The sequence below is a fragment of the Lissotriton helveticus genome, chromosome 4_1 (genome assembly GCF_964261635.1).
Source record: "Lissotriton helveticus chromosome 4_1, aLisHel1.1, whole genome shotgun sequence".
In the NCBI taxonomy this organism is placed as follows: domain Eukaryota; kingdom Metazoa; phylum Chordata; class Amphibia; order Caudata; family Salamandridae; genus Lissotriton; species Lissotriton helveticus.
In genome coordinates this window covers 1,235,820,331-1,235,842,767 of record NC_136063.1, presented here as the reverse complement: position 1 = coordinate 1,235,842,767, position 22,437 = coordinate 1,235,820,331, and positions in this window count along the sequence as shown.

Sequence of the window (22,437 nt, the reverse complement as noted above, 5' to 3'; positions counted from 1 at the left end):
GTCTCGGGGGAACCCCACTCGGGAAAAGATCCCCGTCAATGCACGGCCCACCACGGGTGCTGTGATTGCCCTGAGAGGGACTGCTTCCGGGTACCGGGTGGCATGGTCCACCAAGACCAGGATGAACCTGTTGCCTAAGGCTGTCTTGTGGTCCAGGGGCCCCACGATGTCAATGCCCACCCGCTCAAAAGGGATGCTCACCACAGGAAAGGGTTGGAGGGGGGCCTTGCACTTTCCTCCGCTCTTGCCACTGGCCTCACAGGTTTGGCAAGTTCTACAAAAGGTACCGACGTGCTTTTTCATCTGGAGCCAGTAGAAGTGGGTGACAAGCCTTTGGAAGGTCTTGTCTTGCCCCAGATGTCCTGCGAGAGGCACGTCATGAGCCAGACCCATTAGGAAGTTCCTGAAGCGCGCGGGTATCACCAGCACACGGGCCGCACCGGGCTCAGCAAACTTAGGCTCACTATACAACAACTCATCTTCCCAGTAAAAGAAATGATTTTTGGACGCTCCACCTGCTGCCTGGTCTGCAACCTGTTGCCGCACACCAATGAGGGAAGGGCACTCTTTCTGCGTCTTGCAGAATTCCTTGCTGCCAATGGGTCAGATCAGGCAGGTCGCCCAGTTCGGCCACCTGTTCTCCTGTAGATTCCAGGGCATCTCCCTCAGGTTCTGCTTCTTCCTGGACCGTTGGAACGACAGGGGCTGGTTTCCCGCGCCCCCTACCTCTTCCTCTCCTGGCAGGTCTCTGGGCCACTGTTTCAGGCTCCAGTTCTGCTGAATAACCCTTACTGGCTGCCATAGCACGCGTGGTCACACAGATCCACGCAGGCAAACCCAACATCTCCAAATTAGTTTGGTGTTCCACATCCTTCCATGGAGAACTCTCCAGGTCATTACCTAGCAGACAGTCTACAGTCAAGGCATCACTGACAACAACTTCCAAGACACCAACGACCCCTCCCCATTCAAAGGGAACACGCGCCACTTTGCAGAGACGCACTGAGCTGTCAGCTGCTACTACAGGGTGGACTACACCGGGAATGACCTGCTCTTCAGACAACCACTGACACCTCACAGATGTCACGCTGGCTTGTGTGTCTCTCAGAGCCTCTATCTCTCTCCCATTGATGATCACCTTCTGCCCGTATTTCTTCGTGTTAGGGGGCAGTAAGGTTTCCTGGACCATCTCTTGGTCTCATAAAGAGACAAGGGTCAAAACTGCTGGTCCCTCCTCCCCACTAGAAATCAAATCCCCTCCCAAAGCTACACTTGCTAACCCCGGGGCTGGAGCACCAGTGGGTGCTGGAGGTTTCTTGGGACATCTAGGAGCAAAGTGGCCAACCTCATTGCAGTGATAGCAGGTAGGGGGACCCCTGTTGTCCCTGTTGTCTCTATTTTCCCGCCTGTCCCTAGGGGGCCATGGCTGTCTAGGTCTGGGGGGTTGGGATTCCTTTCCCTGGGAACTATTTTGGGGCCCTTGTGAGAACTCCTTTTGGTTACCCTTGTCCCCCCACAATTCTGCTGGGGACCCTGCCCACCTTTGGCTGTGGTACCCACAATTCTTCTATGGACCCTGGTACTGGTTCAGCGGTCCGCCTCCTTAGCAAGCTCGATGGGGTCTGTCAGCTTGCTGTCTTAAAGATGCTGGTGCAGCTCTGGAACACAAAGACTACTCAAATGCTCCCAACTAATTAAATGCAACAACCCCTATAATCAGTTACTTTGCTGCCCTTCAGCTAACCTTCAAGTACACGTGAGTACAAATTCACACACTTCATCCAAGTCTCAGATAGTCTATGGGGCAAGATAGCCTTACAATAGTGAAAAACGAAAACGGCTGTAATTCACTAACAGAGCATGTCACCTGCACCAGTACATGCTCTACCTTTCACATACACTGCACCCTGCCCAAGGGGGTACTTTGGGCCTTCCATAGGGCTTACCAATGTGTACAGAAGGGGAAGGGTTAGGCCTGGCCAGCGGGGACCCTGTCCAGGAGGACATGGCAGTTCACAGACTGCACACAGGCACTTCGGCGGCAGGCCTGAGACACCATTTTCGGGCTACTCATGTGGGTGGCACAATCAGTGCTGCATGCCCACTAGTAGCATGTGTTATCACCAGCCTTGGCACACTCAATGCACTTTACTAGGGACTTCTTGGTGACACAAATATGCCAATCATGGATAACCAATCATAATAACAATTTACACAGGGAGCACTTGCACTTTGACACTGAACAGCAGTGGCAAAGTGCCCAAAGCATCTAAACCAGCAAAACGAAATCCAGCACAGCATTAAAAATACAGGAGGTGGAGGCAAAAAGATAGGGGGAAACTACGCCAAAGATGCCAGGTCTAACACTTATCACCAATGTTCTCAAATCCACTATACTGCTTAAACAATTGCAGTAACCGCTCATAATATGCATGTACAGACTCATTTGGCTCTTGAGTCGTTCTATCTATCTTTACCCAATCTGTTTCTTTTACCAATCATTCTCAGGCTCACACTGTTGGTCTGACCAATGCCAGTGCGGCCTAATGTGACGTCAGTATTGCTCCTTACTACTGGCACCTCCTTTACAATCTGCCTCTGTATCACGCCCACTGTTTCAACTAATCCCAGCGTGGCTCTCTATGACATCAGTACAACTCTGGCGACTGACCCTCCCTACACAAGGTAATACGAAAACGTATTTTTTTATTTTTCTTAAAATAAAATCCGTTAGTAACAACATGAAAACATTTGCTACTCTGTCTGTTCCACTAGACAAAGGATAGAATTCAATCTCGCTCCTTTTCACTACGACTAAAACCCCTGTTTACTCTTAATTCAAGCTCGGAAGAACCTGTTACTTCTTCAGTGTTACCCCTACTGTTAAATAAGACCAAAGTTTCACCAGCAAACCCTCTGCTATCACTCACACTTTACTTTTATATGAAACAGTCCCTAGTTTAATACTGCCAGCCCAACATAGCTTCTCAGTATTATTCCAACAGATGAGTAACTTCACTGCAGTGTGGCTTCTGTCACCACCCGCTATTCATTTTCCCGGGATTTCCAGACAACATAAAACAAGACGCTAACACTTTTGTTAAACATGAAACAATAGTCAATACTCAATATTTATCAGCAAACTAGTCAATAATACCCATAGCTCTGCTACCAGAAACTGATCCAGTGGCGTACCAACAACAGATACTCCACTACCATATACTCACCTGGGCCCATAAACACACACGGTTGAGTAAACCGCTGGAGTCAAAGTTTTTATATATCTGTTTTCTATAATTTTCATAATAAATAAGAATTAGTTATTTGGTACCTCTGTTCATCTTAAACTAACCCTTTCACTGATCAAGTAATTCTTTCCTCTGGCTGATGGACCATTAGTTGAACTAGTTGATGGTGCAAATGTACATAACTCTAATTTTTCTAATTTGAAGTACAATAATCACAAAGTCAGGAAGGTTTAAAATCTTTATCTGAATATCAAACGCATGTGAACCATCTCAAATACACAGTGCAATCACCATCATTCTTAGGAGAGAAAACTCAAATAAATCATCAAACAAATATTACATGGACTTAATAAATGTTCAATGCCCAAGGAAAGGAGAGGATAGAGAGCAAAGAATCATCTGCAAATAATGTGAAAATATAATTACCAAGAATGGTGTGAAGACCAACCCCCTGGCCGAAGGGCTGGTAAGGGTCCCCCGCGATAGGCAAGGAGACAAAGACTTCAGCACAGGAATCAGGACAGGTTAGATGACCTCTCTAAAATTCCCAGGATTGCGTCGCCCCCATCTCTGACACTCTCTTCCTCCTCGAGATTCTACTGCGATCTTCTTATCTAACCCAATTAAATTAGGATAGAAGGTTCTGCATTCGGCTCTTCATCAGCATCTCACAGCATCTCACCCAGCATCAGCATCTCCCGCTCCAAGCTCTCAGTAGCCTCTGCTATTCTCCTTCTTACTAACTAACTAAAACTATCTCAATTATACCTTTCGTTCTTCATGTTCCACCCACTTAAGTTTCAATATCGTAAAAATACGAAATCTAATTGGTCAGGCAAGGGGGAAAGATCATCACCCCGTGCTTACATGTATTCTAAATAAGTTCAACTGTTGTTCACAAACCCATCCCCTGATTTTTTTATTCAAAATTGTTGTTCACACACTCATTCGCATTTTATTTGCAACAAAATTGTATACAGTCTGAATGCCAGTCCACTTCATTGAACTCTTCCCCAGCCGTTCGCAGGGTATAACGCTTACGAATTTGGCTCCCATTCAACATCATAAGTCATCATTCCAGGTTAACTTTCAGTGGACATGCGCAGTCTTTCCTTAATTCATCCTACTTCAGTTATACATGAGAGGCCCAAATGAGCACTAGTAATAAAGTCAGAAAGACAAATATTAATTTCACAGATAAAATGGTTTCACTGTTTACCACCCATCTCTATTCCCCTTTACTTAATAATACTTTCCCCACATTAACGTTGATAAAATTGCGCATTTCGTTTCAGCTAAGCAGATGCCATGCAAGCGAGTCTTCAAGACTCCATTTTAGTGTCTTCTGCTCACGCGCTAGAATTTCCCTCCTATCAATAGCTCGTCATACTGCGTCGATGCAGTTAACACATGTGCAGTAAGGATTTCCTGTTTAAAGTGGTTTTAGTCCTTAGTTCATGTTATTCACGTTAGAAAACTCATAAGCAAGCTTCACTAATGTGCGTATTTATGTTGTTCGCATTATTTTTTTCACAAACCATTTTTAATAACTTGTTAGTGAGTTATAGGAGCAGATTGCTTCCAAGCAAATCTCTTTTCTGAATCCTTGCTCCATCACAATCGTTGCTGACCCTTGCACTGGAGGAGAAAGAACATAAGATACAGTCAAAACAGTAGGTGCACTGAGAGTCAGAGGTGCCAAAGATGGTGAGGAGAAAGGAGGAGCGGGGGTGCCATAGCCGTCAAAACAACCGCTGTAGGGACAGAAACAGTCTGAAGATATGGAACAGGCTGCTGGGGCTCCAATGGAAAGACTAAATATATACTCAGTGGGGTGCAGGGAGGCGAAGTTTGAGTATCTACCATCTCCGTTACAAAAGTATAATTTTCCTCCATGGCTACATAAGACTTATCTGTATGCAATCGGAATCTCCTATCTTCACATTCAATTCCAGACTCTTGTTTTTCTCTCTAATAAGACAAAGCTTTTTGCGCTTTTTGCATTCTTCCCTTCCATGCATCTCTTTCCATTTTCAACCATCTCTGTTTAGCCTCTTTCTGCCATGTTCTGAGGCAATCAAACGTAGATTGTCTACTTCTATTCTTAAATAATTGCTCCTGTAGAAACCCAATCTTTTGCTCATCAAAAGTGCCCGTCAGGTTACTCCAGTCGGGATTGTCACCAGATGAGTGGGAGAGGGCCTCTATCTAGTGAGAAAGTTATGTGCTAATAGGAACAGTGTACTCATTAGAGGAACAGATCTTAATGGCAAAAACTAACCTCAAACCAAGGCATTTCTCGTAATTTAAACTAGATGAGTTTCGAACAGCCTAAAATGGCTGCTGCAAAGAAAATTGTGCTGCGAATGCTAACTTATACAGAACAATATGTAAATGTGAACATTTCTAATTTACAATAGGAGTCCGGCCAAACGTTGTTCGAAACCATTACAATCGGTTCAATGAACTCACTGAATCCGAGTCAGTCAAAATGCTTTCCGACTGACATCATAATGAGGTCCTAAGTGTAAGTCCGTAGGAAAGTAGTTGGCTTGCTGGCTAGAGTAAAAATTAAAATGCACTTATTTTTTTTACAGAACAATATCCACACAACTGCAGACAGTTAGAATCCCTCAAAAGGTTCAGAGAAAAAAGTAACAGAAGCAACTTAAGTATATCAGCAGAACTGAGACACAAAAAGGAGAAAGATGCAGGAAAAGTGGTAAAAGAAAAAATAGCTACTGGTAAGAGGACAGAATCATTTCTTAAAAATATATGTGGACACCTGCAAAGATTACAAAATAATGAAATTAAACCAAGCAATGAGAAAAAATAAGAATGGGTAATATCTATATATTATAAGAAGAGGAAACAATGTAACAAAGATGGACACACCTTAACCAGAAGACAGAAACAGTTTGAGGAAATTAGAACCAGGATGTTTCGTAGGAGAGAGGGAGTAAATCTACTGAGAAATATAAAGGAGAGGAGCACTGAAAAAGAAAGAATAAGTTAAGGGAGTATTTCATAAGGCCTTTGCTTTGAAGAGGAAGCTTTTCATTTAGATTATAAATAGAATGCAGACTCTTGACAAAATAGTGTTGTACATGAGGAGATTAATCCAGAAGTAAAGATTAATCAATACAACTAACTTTTGAACTGTTTTTAGTAAAGAATGGATGCATACTTCTACTATAGAGCCTTTTCTGTTATTAGGAAAACCATCTTCAGGATGACACATTAGTTGACACTATTACTGAAAGAGGACGATGTTATGAAATGAGAAATGGCACTCCCAGAGCGAAAGAGGTGGTGGTATCGAGAAATGTAGAACAAGGTATTGTATAAGAGGTACAGAGAAGGCATTATCAGGCTCTATATACAAATGGAATTGTAGTAGTGTCTGTAGTATTCAACAGCGATCCATTGATATAGTAAGAACATTTCTACACAGTTTTCCATGGCAAAGTTTAAAAGCACAAAATTAGTACTTTAAAAAGACTGGATCTTTGTTAGGTTAGAAAGCATAACAATTTGGAGGGACACTCAGAACCTTGTCCATCAAAGATAGTGTGACAAAGCACCTTTCATCATTTCTCTCAACAATGCCAACTTTAGTTGGAATGTTATACTATGTGAAAATGCCTGCATTGTGTTTAGGAGAAGTTATTAGAGGATTTTTGTATTGTACTGTTGCAGGACACAGGTATTAGATTTGATAGTTTTGAAGAAGAAATTACAGAATTTAGCATGGTTTGCTCTATAAAAACAGAGTATGTTTGTATGTGTTGTTGACAAACTCACCACATGATTCAATCAGGGACTGTTGACTTGTATTTAAATAGTGAAAAAGAAAATAATGATAACTGAGAAACATTTGCTGTGTACTTATATGTAGAGAAACGCTTTGTCTTATTTACACAGCAAATTATATGTACGTACTGTTACAATAAATTAGTTTATAATAAAATGTGTTATAGAGCTGTGCATTACAAGTTAGTGCTGGTTGCCATTCCAGAACCACTTCAAGTTTGAAATGTTAATTAGTGAATTCTTATTGAAAGTATACTTCCATTTCAGGGTACAGTCTGTATGGTGCCAAACAGAGGCAAGATACCACCAAAAGAGCTGCAGAAATGTCTAAAATTTAGAGTAGTGTACTGCATGGTAAACAGTCAAAATATCGACTACAAAATATCAAATGGACATAATATCGAGGTTTAAATATAGAATGGACAAAATATCGTATGGACAGAATATAGACATCAAAAATATCGTTTTTAAGGTAAGTAATGTAATATCGAATGTTATAAAATATAGACAGTTAAAATATCGAAGTATATAATATAGGTTATTAAAGTATCGTTTTTTTAATAATATCGAATTTTTATAGTGTTTTTTATGTTATTATATGTGTGAAAAGTGTGTATTTATGTTATAATTTATTTTAATTAATGAATTTTGTTTTTTAAATTTTTGCGTAGTTTAATTCTGTAGCGGGTTGTGGGTTTATAGGGGAATAGGGTGGGAAGTAATTTAATTAAAATTAATTAAATATGTAAATTTATTTATTGGTATTCATTTTTAATTAATTGTTAATTAATTTATATTTGGAAATAATTACATTTTAATTGGCAATTAATTTTAATTAATTGATTAATTGTTAATTTTGTTAATTTTACTAATTTATTTTCTGTAGTGGGTTGTGGGTGTATAGGGGAATAGGGTGGGAAGTAATTTAATTATAATTAGGGCTCCCAGTTTTATGGTATTTATTTTTTGGCCATTTACGTCTGTATTTATCCATATTTATTTTTTGGGCAATTTTTCTGTATTTATCCACATTTATTTTTGCCACGCGCAAAAGACGCCGCTACAGCTAGTATTTTTCCGCATGTATTTAAATTGACAAAGCACACCTGCGCCTGGTTGTTATTGGTCAACACAATACATTCATCTGAAAACGTTGCCATTGTAGTACAAGCACATGTGCATTTCAAGAGACTTTGCAGACACTGAGGCTCTTTCTGGTTTGTTAATAAAATGAAGACTGCTGAAAACCCGTTCAATATTTGCTGATGACACTGGAATGGCCAAGAGATTCAAAGATAGATTACACAGTGTTGCCCATTCTTGCTTCTGAGAACGCCAGTATGTCATTGCACTGATGTCTTTTTGTGGGATAGGGTGCGTTACATATTTCTTGAATTGAAACAAAAATTAAAATACAACTTTCTAGTTCCAAGATGTAATTGGCTTCTAATAGAATTTACGCCATAGTAGTTCTCGAGAGGTACACATAGGGGTCGATTCCGATCCGGTAAAAAGCGCTCCGAATCGTCGTACGGAGTGTTTTTTCCCCGTACGAATCGTACCTGTAAACGTCCCGTACGTACGACGAAGTACTATTCGTACCAGGAGCCGTACTCCGTACGAGTCGTACAAGACACCGTACGACTCTAATCTCCGTACGATTCTCCCTCGGAACCCGCTGTACGCGACATCTGTACGGTTCGCGGCTGGTTTTTACGACCCAGCAAGTACGATACGTGTCGGGTTCGCACCGTTTCTACGGGAGCTGAAAACAGCCGTAAAAGCAGAGTTCGCGCCTCGGTGTACGAGCCGTACCCCCATTGTACGATCGGTGTACGAGCCGTACCCCCATTGTACGATCGGTGTACGAGTCGTACCCCCATTGTACGATCGGTGTACGAGCCGTACCCCCATTGTACGATCGGTGTACGAGCCGTACCCCATGTACGATCGGTGTACGAGCCGTACCCCATGTACGATCGGTGTACGAGCCGTACCCCATGTACGATCGGTGTACGAGCCGTACTCCCATTGTACAATCGGTGTACGAGCCGTACCCCCATTGTACGATCGGTGTATGATGGGGGTACGACTCGTCCCCCAATCGACGACACGCGATTAAGGGGGGTACGGTGTGTATGTGTTTGTGTGCTTTTCCGTACGACTCGCCCTTACCTGACGTGGACCGTACGAATCGCGTCCTCATACCCCGGTCCGGATCGTACTCGTCGGGTCGTACGGCATGTGTACGAGTCGTACGTATGTGTACGAGTCGTACGGTTCACGGTTTCAGCCTTGCAATACGTACGGATCGCGACGATTTGGACGGATTCACGTAATACGGATCGTACTTCGCGACTCGGACGGACGGGTATGATTCGTACGGAGAGGGCTCCGGATACAAATCGTACGGACGGTTTTTTTCCCGAATCGGAATCGACCCCATAATGTAAATAGGTCAGTGGGTTATTGCTTTTGTCAGAGAGACCCTATTGTTACTCGCAGTTAATAAGTAAAAATATTAACATAGAACAGTGAGCTATTAACTGTCATGTAAGAGCTGCATGCAAATTGCAAGGTATAAGTTAGAGCGTTATGGTTTTTCTCCCAGTCTTTGATTATCCTAATGTGGTAAAAAAAGGGTTAATTTGGGTGGAAATCAATTCTGATTATTAAAGAGACTCCCCAACCATGGTAGTACGTTTTAAATTCTGAGTTTGTTTCTCCAGACCAATCCCTATTAAACTATGCTGCCTACTAATATGGTTGTCATGTGACTCCTACACCTTGTAGTCCTATGTTGCAAACTAGGATATTTTGCCTTTCATGTTTGAACAACTCTTGTGGAAAAAGTGAGGAGAATTGCTGATGACAGAAACTCCATGGCTGGGAGACAAATGTCAATAACTCATATTAGCCTGGAAAATATTTCATTCTGGGTGCTTTGTCTTTTTTTACTCTGTGGTGCAGGTAATACTGGCTTCCCCAACTCACTGTTTGTCTCCCCCAATCTAAGCATAAAGCATTTTGTGGGTTATTCTGTTCGTTTTCGCTCAAAAGACAGGGGAGACACAGAGTGATTGTCAGATTATGAGAACTCGCTGATTAATGCACATTTTGAGGAACTCAATATCTCATAGGGGAACCTCAACAGGAACTGAAATATTTTGCAAGCAGGCAGCCTAAGTAAATAACGTCTATTTGTGAAGTGGGCCAACCCAGATTTAAACCTGTAACCACGAGAACAACATGCCCCTACAGTGGACACATTAGTCCACCAAGCCACCAGACCTAACAAGTACGATTGAAAAAGCACCCGTCCTACTCAAGTTTAGATGCACATTCCAAGCACTGTTAAAGTGTGTGAAAAATAGGGCAGCACGAGGGCCCAGAATGAGTTAATGATGGTAGGAAGTTAGAGAGACAGTAGCTGTAAGGTTTCAGTGTGGTGCTCTGATAGGATTTCGCCTCTCTCCGTACACTCAGATTTAGTTCTTCTTTTTCTCAGCTCCAGCCTCCCGCCCCCTGTTCTCTTTTCTAGTGCTCTTCTTGTCCACTATGCTCCATTCTTGTGCAGACCTCCTTGCTGTGGTCCTCCTGCTCTCTCTCTATTTTGCAGTCTCTCTTGTTATCTCTGTTAACTTCCTCCCTGTAATCTCTACTGATTTACAATTTAGTACTCGCACTACAGTCAAGTATAAAATACAGCTTTAGCATAGGCTTGGAGAACAATCGAGGGAAGGAACGTCACGTAATGCTTAATTTTGTTTAATATCAGTTTGACTAGAAATGTATAAATGTAGTTGTGCATTTATCTGAACTACCGAATCGAAGAACACAAATCATTCTCATCCCTGGCTGCAGCAGGATGACGTTTAAACCTTCAAAAGCAGGTCTCTCTGAGGGGGAAACAAAACATAAAGGTGAATATTATAGGCTGCAATTCTCAGGCACATTTACTTAAATACTGGCTTTATTCTCTTACCAAACCAACTTTATGCCCAATGGTCACCTAGCCACTCCTAGTGGATTTTGGTGAAGCTCGCAGAGTGCAAGGAATGGATGCCCTTCACAGTGTGCACAATAAAACTAAAGAAAAGCATGCACACGAAAATATGCGTCAGCTCTATAAATGTAATCGGATTAAAGGCAATGGTTTTGGAAGTGATGTTAAACTATCCATTGCACGCTGCTCCCCGCTAACTCCCAGGTGTCGTGTTGTGCAAACTGATGCACCCCAGCTGGGCCGGCCTTCAGCATGGATGAGCTGGGCCCAGGCCCCGGGCGCCAATATTCTGATTGGCGCATGGTGCTGTGTGGATTAAGGTCATACTAACAGCGGCACTTCCGTCGTCTTGCTCCAGCCTTGTCAGTGTCACTAAGAGCTCGTTTCTGTCTCCTTTGCCAGTAAGTGGTTTTAATCCTACACTATCATAATGTGGACAATGTTTTCAACACTGCATTAACCCCTTCCGGATGGACCGTCCTGATCCATCCAGAAGCGGTCGCTCCCCCACGCAGCTCCCCACCCCGACTGCAGTGGTATCGTAGCGCCTCGCATTTGCTAGCTGCCTCCTCGCATTGCTCCTCATATTTATCTGTGCTGCCAATTCGATTGTTATTAAATTAATTCAGACTCCCACACGCGCATTTGTGACTGTCTGCTGTCGGGTGTTACAACGCTACAATTTAGAAGCGCGCAGTCAGTGAGATCGCATTGTGCCTTAAATTAATTTACTTGTCTGTATTGTATGATTGCATAGCACAGCGTGTTTTGATTAGTATTGCCCCAATCCAGTTTCGTTTGTTGCCTGCAGCCATCTTTAAGTTTGTTGTTTGTGCCTCCCTGCCTGGACCTACACCCCGCCCTCGGCCTCCCAGCTGACCCTCCCTCGCCCCTCCCCCCATACATCATCCATTTATGACAGATGCTTTTGCGCGCAGCGTTCACGCGCAGCGGTCGCGCCCCATGCGCGCCGAAGGTGCGCCAAAGGTAAGCCCGTCTACGCCCGTCCGCGCCTGGACCGCACCCAGCGCCAGACCTCCTGGTTCCCGCCGTACCCAGCCCACTCATTTCACGTATGCTGCCGCAACTCTCCTCGCCCTTAACCCCGGACACACACCACAATGCTACAAAGCCGCCCCGGGACGCACCCACGGTCCCTTCGCCTGCCGCTCCTGCAAATTTAACAGCGATAGGACCCATACCACATCCACTAACCCCAAACTCAGATCCGACTCCAACCACCTGAAGTGCATCCTGCTGAACACTCGCTCGCTCCACAGACACGCCACTGAACTCTGGGATCTACTCGACACTACATCTCCGGACGTCGCCTTCCTTACTGAAACATGGATGAACGCATCTTCAACACCCGACATCGCCATTGCCATCCCGGACAATTACAAGATCATCCGGAAAGACCGCACCGTCCAAACAGGAGGAGGCATCGCCATCGTCCACAAGAACACCATCAAAATCACGACCAGCTCCGACGACAACCTTACAACCGCCGAACACCTCCACTTCCAGATCCACACTGACCCTAGGACCACACTCAGAGGCACCCTCCTCTACAGGCCTCCAGGAACCCGTAAACAATTCAGCGAAGACATCAATGACTTCATCAGTCCACATGCCCTCGCCTCCGAGAACTACATTCTACTAGGAGACCTCAACTTCCACCTGGAAAAGAAAAACGACAGCAACACCACCACCCTTCTTGACAACCTGGCCAATATCGGCCTCAAACAACTTGTTGACACCCCCACTCATGTAGCCGGACACACGCTCGACCCAATCTTCACCTCCAGCAAACATATCTCCTTCGAACACACCACAGCTCTCCATTGGACGGACCACCGTTGTGTTCACTTCAGCTACAAAACATCCTCGACCCTCAACCCCCCACAACCTATCCCCCGGAGAAAATGGAACAAAATCACCACCGACCAACTCCTCACATCGCTCAACCAGAACACACCCACCCTCTCATCGGACCCAAACCAAGCTGCCATCAATTTCAAACAATGGATCACTCACAGCGCTGACGAATTAGCACCCTTGGATAGCAAAAAGGCCCCCTGGTTCAACGATGACCTTAAGAAATCCAAGAAGCTATGCCGTACTCTCGAGAAAACATGGAGAAAAAACCCTACCACTGACAACATGACCACCTTCAAGGCAGCCACCCGCAAACACCACCAGCTGATACGATCCACCAAGAAATCAGCTTTCAAGAATCGACTCGACAACAACGCACATAACAGCAAGGAACTATTCAACATCGTCAAAGAATTCACCAACCCCACCGCAGCCTCAAACGACATCACTCCCTCCCAAGACCTCTGCGATTCGTTATCCTCCTTCTTCTACAACAAAATTGCCGACATTCACAACAGCTTCGAAAACAGCTTCAACGAACAATCCTCTCCACCCCCCCCAGAACCTAAACCGCCCTCTAACAACCTCAGCGCCTGGAACCCAATCACCACTGAAGACACCATCCGCCTAATGAATTCCATTCACTCTGGCTCGCCAACCGACCCATGTCCCCACCACATCTACAACAAAGCCAACTCCATCGTCGCACCCCATCTCCGTGATGTCATCAACTGCTCTTTCAACTCTGCTACCTTCCCAGAAAGCTGGAAACATGCCGAAGTCAGCGCCCTCCTGAAGAAACCCACAGCAGACCCCTCTGAACTTAAAAACTACCGCCCCATATCCCTCCTCCCATTCCCGGCCAAAGTCATTGAGAAAGCCGTCAATAGCCAACTCGCCGCCTTCCTAGAATCCAACAACTCCCTCGATCCCTCACAATCCGGCTTTCGAGCCAAACACAGCACCGAAACCGCCCTCATCGCAGCAACAGACGACATCCGAACACTACTGGACAACGGAGAAACAGTGGCCCTCATTCTACTCGACCTCTCCGCTGCCTTCGACACTGTCTGCCACAGCACCCTCATACAACACCTCAGCAACATCGGCATAAAAGGCAAAGCCCTGGACTGGATCATCTCGTTCCTCGTCGGAAGAACCCAGAGAGTCTGCCTCCCCCCATTCAAATCAGAGGCCACCAAAGTCATCTGCGGTGTTCCACAAGGATCTTCACTTAGTCCCACCCTCTTCAACGTTTACATGAGTCCACTCGCTTCCATCGCGCGCCATCACAACCTCAACATCATCTCCTACGCTGACGACACCCAGCTGATCCTCTCCCTCACCAAAGACCCCAACACCGCCAAAACCAATCTTCATGAAGGCATGAAAGAAGTAGCCATATGGATGAAAAACAGCCGCCTAAAACTGAACTCAGACAAAACGGAAGTGCTCATCCTAGGATCATCCCCCTCTGCCTGGGATGACTCATGGTGGCCTTCGGATCTGGGCTGCGCACCCATACCCACAGACCACGCACGTAATCTAGGCTTCATCCTAGACTCCTCCCTCTCGATGACCAGACAAGTCAACGCCGTCTCATCCTCCTGCTTCAACATAATTCGCATGCTCAAAAAAATCTTTCATTGGATCCCCACCGAGACAAGAAAGACTGTCACCCATGCACTGGTTACAAGTCGACTAGACTACGGAAACACCCTCTACGCCGGAACTACAGCCAAATTACAGAAAAAACTCCAACGCATCCAAAACGCATCGGCGAGACTCATTTTGCACATTCCTCGCCAAGAGCACATTACCGGCCACCTGAAAAACCTCCACTGGCTTCCCGTCAACAAGAGAATAACATTCCGCCTCCTCACCCACGCACACAAGGCCCTCTACAAACTAGGACCTGATTGCCTCAACACTCGACTATCCTTCTACACACCCACCCGCCAACTTAGATCCTCCAATCAAGGCCTCGCCGCGGTCCCACGTATCCAAAGATCCACCATGGGAGGTAGATCCTTCTCCTACTTGGCGGCCAAGACATGGAACTCACTCCCCACTCACCTCCGCCTTACACAGAACCATGTCTCCTTCAGAAAAGAACTTAAAACCTGGCTATTCGATAAATAATGAACCCCCTCCCCAAGCGCCTTGAGACCCTCTGGGTGAGTAGTGCGCTATACAAATTCCTGAACTTGAACTTGAACTTGAACTTGCCCTCCCTCGCCGTCTCAGCCCTGCTGACACACATTAGCAAAACCATCCTCAGCATAAGGCAGCTAATGAGCTAAGCAATTGGTGCTCTGGGTGCGCTAAGGGAGGCCTGGGGATGTTTGTATTCAGGGTGCAGTCCCTGCTCAGCCAAGGAGTGACCTGTGACCGCCAAAGGGACCCCCTGCTGCCTCTAATGTTGGTGCTATCTTAAAGGCCGGCACTGAGCCCCTAAGCAGAAGCTGATGGTGGCAACAGGAAGGCGTCTTAAAGGCTGGTGGTCCGTAGTGCAGGGAAGGAAGAAATACAGTCAGGTGAGCCCCCTAAATAAAGGCCAAAAGTTATGAGGGAGAGGCCTGAGATGTTGGCACGCCCACACACTGAGGCTTGGATCAGACGAGGATTGCCTCAGGGGATCGGCCGTCCTTGAAAGACCCTCAGCCAATATGTCCAAATGAGGGCGCTAAAAGACCCTGATTGGAAGGGATTTAAATGAATTTCAGCGTGCAAAGGAAACTGCATGCAGCAGCAGCGCGGCAACATTTGCTAGTGTTTTGCTGTTTCTATATATAAATACAGACTAAGGAAATATAGATTTCCGTCTGTATTTATATGTAAATATCCGTAAAAATGGAAAACCGGGAGCCCTAATTATAATTAATTAAATATGTAAATTTATGTATTGGTATTCATTTTTAATTCATTGTGAATTAATTTATATTTGTTAATTATTTGAATTTTAATTGGCAATTAATTTTAATTAATTGATTAATTGCTAATTATGTTAATTTTACTCATTTATTTTCTGTAGCGGGTTGTGGGTTTATAGGGGAATTGGGTGGGAAGTAATTTATTTATAATTAATTAAATATGTAAAATTATGTATTGGTATTTATTCAGAATTAATTGTTAATTAATTCTTTATGGGTAATTAATTAAATTTGAATTGCCAATTAATTTTATTTAATTGATTAATTGCTAATTATGTTCATTTTACTAATTTATTTTCTGTAGTGGGTTGTGGGTTTATAGGGGAATAGGGTGGGAAGTAATTTATTTATAATCAATTAAATAAATCAATGTATTTAATTGTATTTATTTGAATTAATTGTTAATTAATTTTTAAATGTTAAATTATTATTTGTTATTTTGTAATTATTTTGTATTAATAGGTAAATAATTGTGATAATTAATTTTAATTTGTAATTTTAATTGATTAATTATTATATTATATTAAATTGGTAATTACTTTAATTAATTTTTTATAGATATTAATTTATATTTATTGAAATAATATATGAAGGATTTAATTTCCCTACTGTTGCACTCTCTGGAGTGGGAATAGTAATTTTTACCTCTACGCTATCCAACGTTTTCCCTACTGTTGCACTAACTGGAGTGGGAATAGTAATTTTTACCCCTACGCTATCCAACGCTTTCCCCACTGTTGCACCCACTGGAGCGGGAATAGTAATTTTTACCTCTACGCTATCCAACGCTTTCCCTACTGTTGCACTCAGTGGAGTGGGAATAGTAATTTTTACCCCTACTCTATCCAATGCTTTCCTCACTGTTGCACCCACTGGAGTGGGAATAGTAATTTGTAACCCTACGCTATCCAACGCTTGCCCTACTGTTGCACTCTTTGGAGTTGGAATAGTAATTTTTACCCCTACGCTATCCAACGCTTTCCCTACTGTTGCACCCACTGGAGTGGGAATAGTAATTTTTACCCCTACGCTATCCAACACTTTCCCTACTGTTGCACTCACTGGAGTGGGAATAGTAATTTTTACCCCTACGCTATCCAACGCTTTCCCTACTGTTGCACTCTTTGGAGTGGGAATAGTAACTTTTACCCCTACGCTATCCAACGCTTTCCCTACTGTTGCACTATTTGGAGTGGGAATAGTAATTTTTACCCCTACGCTATCCAACACTTTTCCTACTGTTGCACCCACTGGAGTGGGAATAGTAATTTTTACCTCTACGCTATCCAATGCTTTCCCTACTGTTGCACTCACTGGAGTGGGAATAGTAATTTTTACCCCTATGCTATCCAACGCTTTCCTCACTGTTGCACCCACTGGAGTGGGAATAGTAATTTTTACCCGTATGCTATCCAACGCTATCCCTACTGTTGCACACTTTGGAGTTGGAATAGTAATTTTTACCCCTACGCTATCCAACGCTTTCTCTACTGTTGCACCCACTGGAGTGGGAATAGTAATTTTTGCCCCTACTCTATCCAACGCTTTCCCTACTGTTGCACTCACTGGAGTGGGAATAGTAATTTTTACCCCTACGCTATCCAACACTTTCCCTACTGTTGCACTCTTTGGAGTTGGAATAGGAATTTTTACCCCTACGCTATCCAACGCTTTCCCTACTGTTGCACTCACTGGAGTGGGAATAGTAATTTTTACCCCTACGCTATCCAACGCTTTCCCTACTGTTGCACTCTCTGGAGTGGGAATAGTATTTTGTACACTTCTGCTATTGTACGGTAATAATATTGGATATTATTTAATTATATTATGTTACTATATATATATGTTTTAACAAATATGATTGTAAATTTCTTTTTATAACTTTCATTAATTATTTAATTATTATAAGTTAATTTAAGTATTTTTAAGTATATTTCAGTAATTAATTTTTACTATTAATTTAATTTAACACTGTTTTTAATAAAGTCGATACTTTTTATAAACTATATTTTTGTAAACAATATTTTGTACTCGATATTTTTGTACACACCTGTTTGTAGATACAAACTTGATATTCTGTCTATCGATATTTTGTCATCGATATTTTTGCTGGTCGATATTCTGTCCGTCGATATTATGTCAGTGATCCGTACTGGATTACTAGCGTTTTCCAAAAATGTTCAGCAGGATGCTCAAAAATGTTTGATGGTAATGCTAGGACTATTAGAGGACGAGGATGTGACTATCAACCAATTATTGGGTTTAAGTTATAAATGTGAACATTGTGAAGTCATCTCTAGCACTGAAAACGTTGTAGCTGGGAAAACTTTCCATTTCAAAAAGAAGTTTCACAACTATAGCAAACATATTTCATGAAGCCGTTAATATAACCTCTACACACTACACAATATTTTGAAGATGTCAAAGAGGATGGACAGAGTGCAATGACATTTAAATGACATTTAAATGACATTTAAATTAAGACTACGTAAAATAGTTATCAAACTTATGTCTGCTATTTCTCGAGGATAGCAAAATTTGGTATTGTGTTGAATTGTATATGAATTATGAGTTTCCGATACATTATTTTGCCTATTAGAGGTATTGTCTACAGCACGTTGTTAGAAATACAAGAGTCTTTCTAACCAAAGGAAAGAAATTTCGAAAGCATTACAGGACTACATTCTGTTACTACAGACAAAACTGAAACAGGGGTCCTATATTACCAGCAGCTGCTTCTAAGAAGTCTCTTCTCCACTTCATCGTTGTATATTGTTTTGGTTGCCTAATGTTCAAAATGAAATCCTAATACATTTTTTTACAGTGCTTAAACTGTTGCAATAAAAAAAATACAATTTACAAGTATGTTTTTTTACATTCTTCAAAACTGCATCACAGACTGCTCTCCTGCTGTCATGATGAGGGTGTTATTGTTCATGCAGAAGGTAGCAAAATGATTTAGTTCTTGTGCCATTTGGCGCTTCTCTGCACTTTACCTGGATCTTTGTTTTCAGGAGCAGGGGTGGAAATTTGGAGAATGATGAGCCCTCTCCTTTTTTTCTGTGTGTAATTTTCAGTTGCTCCTTCTGGTATGTTTTCAAGTGGTACAAAATGCTTGTTTTCCCACATAAATAGTTTTTTGATGTGACCTGAGATAATGTTTTCTCACGTATGCTGCACAGCACCAATTTAGTTACGGTTTTCTATTTACCAGATATATTAGAGAAAATACCAAGATATGCTTTTTTGTTCATTGCCGGTTCTTCATTAGAAGATTGTTCATGTGCAACTGAGTCATGCTGCTGTTCAACAACTTCAATCAGTTATAGGTCTTCGTTAGGTTCTTCTGATGCCATTTTATTTTTGTAGGAATAGTGAAAAAAGTAAAAAACCAGCACTATTTTCAAAATGAGTTTGGGTGACAATGGGTAGTTTGTTGGGTGTTTGGTAGTTATGTTCTATTCACGAGTTCTGATGTTGAAAGTTATTTTTATAAACTGTTGTTTTTTTACAAATGTGTTATTAAAATAAAGTTAGAAAAGTAAACAGCTAGACTCAAACTTTGTGTGAAATTTTTATATATATCAATTTTACTCTTTGTCATTTGTGTTTGTGATTACTGATATCATCGCACCATCCCATGTTGTTGTGAAAAATGAAAAAGTACATTTTGATCTTGTCTTTTGACACATGACTACAAAGAGCCAGTGAACCAGTGAGTCAGTTACGAGGTGGAGGAGGAAGCGGTTTTGCACGGTAACGGCAGACCCATAGAGTCACGAGAGCCGTAGAGCAATTGGCAGTGAGGTGAAGAAGACTCCGCGGTCTGCAGAAGGACCGGGAGCCTGGAGCCTGGAGCCTGGAGCTGGAGCCGGACTCCCGGGCGAGAAACGAGAAAGCGGCTTTGCGCGACTTTGCACGGCTTTGTGCACTGCGGCTCTGAGCGCCGGTGGGGAAAGCCCTGGAGCCGGAGACGAGCAGTAGCTCTGTGTGGCTTTGCGCACCGAGCTCTGAGAAGCGCGGGAGGAAAGCGTTCATCCCGGAGGCCCTGGACACTTCGACACCATGACAGGCTGTGTGGGATTGCCACGAGACCCTGCAAAAGAAGCGTGAGTGCAGCGGGGGGAGCAGGGAAGAACAGGGAAGAGAGGGGGAGTCTCGTTTGTCAAGTGTGCAGTCTAGTGCTGCAGGAGTTTTAAGTGTAAGTCAGCTATATTTCTGTATATATTTTTGTATGGGAGTTATGAGGCTCTCTTGAATTCTCGACCACAAAAGCTAAAAAATAATGAAGAGCATCTAAAAAACAATTCAACTCAACTTTAAATAAATAATTAATTAATAAACAATAATCCCCCATAAGAAGCGCCATTGCAACCCTCTTACTGACGCCGAAAAGACGCGCTGAAAGACACCGCATCACCATTACTGTGTCCTTGGAACGCGGAAAAGCGAGAGAGCACTGTCCACGGAACTGAGGCGGGGTGTAGACCTTGGTACTCCTCCTAGGTCCTCTTAAGCCGTGACACTGGGAGTGCGGCCGGCAGGAGACACTGGACTACTGCCACTGCCATTCAGGCTGCCGTGTTGGGGGCCAGTTACAGAAAAAGCCCCGTTAGGCTTCCTCCCCGTAGCTGCTGGTAGAGGGACTGCGGGGACAGCTAATGAACGGCCAGAGAATGGTCAGTGAAGAATAAACTCACTTATCAATAACTCAAATGACTATACGATTACATAGAGTCAGAGCAAGTAGCGTTGAGGATAGTATGAGGTCTGCCCGTGTCCGGGGGAACACAACTTTTAAAAAAGAAACAAAGAAACGAAAAAGAACATCTAAGATGCTGGAGGATGGAATGGATGGGAGGGCCATAACACCACCAGAAACTAGTTTGGCACCCAAGAAAAATGACTCCCTCATAGAAATACCAATAGATGGAAATCCTTCTGTGTTAAATCTGGAATCTAGTAAGAAATTAACAAAAAGACAAATTTCCCACCAACCAAAAATCTTTACAAAATTTTACTTTAAAAAAAAGTCCGGGGGACACTTTACTTTCAAACACAAGAGAGGTGTCAGACCTTCAATCACCCCTTTAGCCCTTACAACTCAATCAATCTTCACAAACTACTGACTACTCAAAATCAGTTATCGGAAATAGTCCTGACAGTAATAGATCTACTAACACAGCAGCTACAAGCCCTGTACAAATAACATCAACTCCTCAACATAGCAATATGCGGATAAGCCGCGAATCTACAGGTGGAAAACAAGCTGGTAATGCAGAGACAGTCAAAGTCCTTATCCACAGGCAAAACGGGGAAAACATGTGGCATATTGATGCCCAAGGGAATAAACAAGACAAACAAGAAATTAGCTGTGGACCAACATATAGCAAAAACCAATTTACTAACTGTACCATAGTCAAAACACCAATGACCAATAGCCAATCAAGCACGGAGGAAAAACCATTGCTCATGAACACTGACCCCAGTCAAATAACGAAGGGTGAGGTGCAGGTAGACGCGGACTCAAAACTGGTACTGCCGATCCCAACGGTAAATAAAGAAACATCAAATTATCAACTAGAGCTAAACAGGGGGAGAGAGGAAATCAAAGAGTTGATCGGAGCAAAAAACTCAGTCGAAGATATGGAAGACATAGAGATCTCCTCATTCCTGGGAACAGAAGAATGGAAAGGCCTTATGTCCACATACAACCATAAAACAATCAGGAGTGGGCCCAACATCATAATTTTCCAGTGGGAGGTAACATAAATGAACATCGGACAGAGAAAATAATTCCAGTTGGGGTGGAGGACACACCAAAAAACGCTAGCCAGGGAACAGCATGGCCTAGACTGTTAAAAACAATGCAATTATTGGTAGAAGCTCTCCACTACCAGTCAGATAAAATGGATGTTCAGCTGAGCCTTTTAGATACCCTGGCTGTCTTTGTGGTCGCTATCGATGGGAAGCTGGGCACCTTAAATACATTTCTACAAAACAAGCATGATCAAGGTCCCAACAAGAGTACGGGATGTGGATGCGGCCCTATTGTTGACAAACTGGCTACACTTGCGCTAATGCTGAGTGACCTATGTACACAAATAAAAAATCCCCTGCGACGAATAGGAAGCCACCTGTGCGACGATCATCTAGACACTGATGTGGATAAGCAATCCTCTGATAGCTGTAATACGAATTCAACTGATAAAACAAGGAACCCAGGAATGTTAATTATCGGGGAAAAAAAAGACCCGGGGGCTAATGAGATACAGACCATCAAGAACCGAAAAACAGAAGCGAAGGATATAACAACAGCAGACGATCAATCGCCCGTAGCTTCAACGGAAGACACGGCCGACAAACAATTGAAACAATTGAACGCAAAACAAAGGCGCGCTAAAAAACGCAAGGGTAGAAATCAAAAAATAAACCTTGCTCAAGAAGGATTCTATCGCCTCTTCGGGGCCACGTCACAATTGGTTGGATGTGAACCCGAATCCTTGGACAACACTAACACAAAAGAAGATGGAGAGCCCAAAAAGGAAATGGATATAAC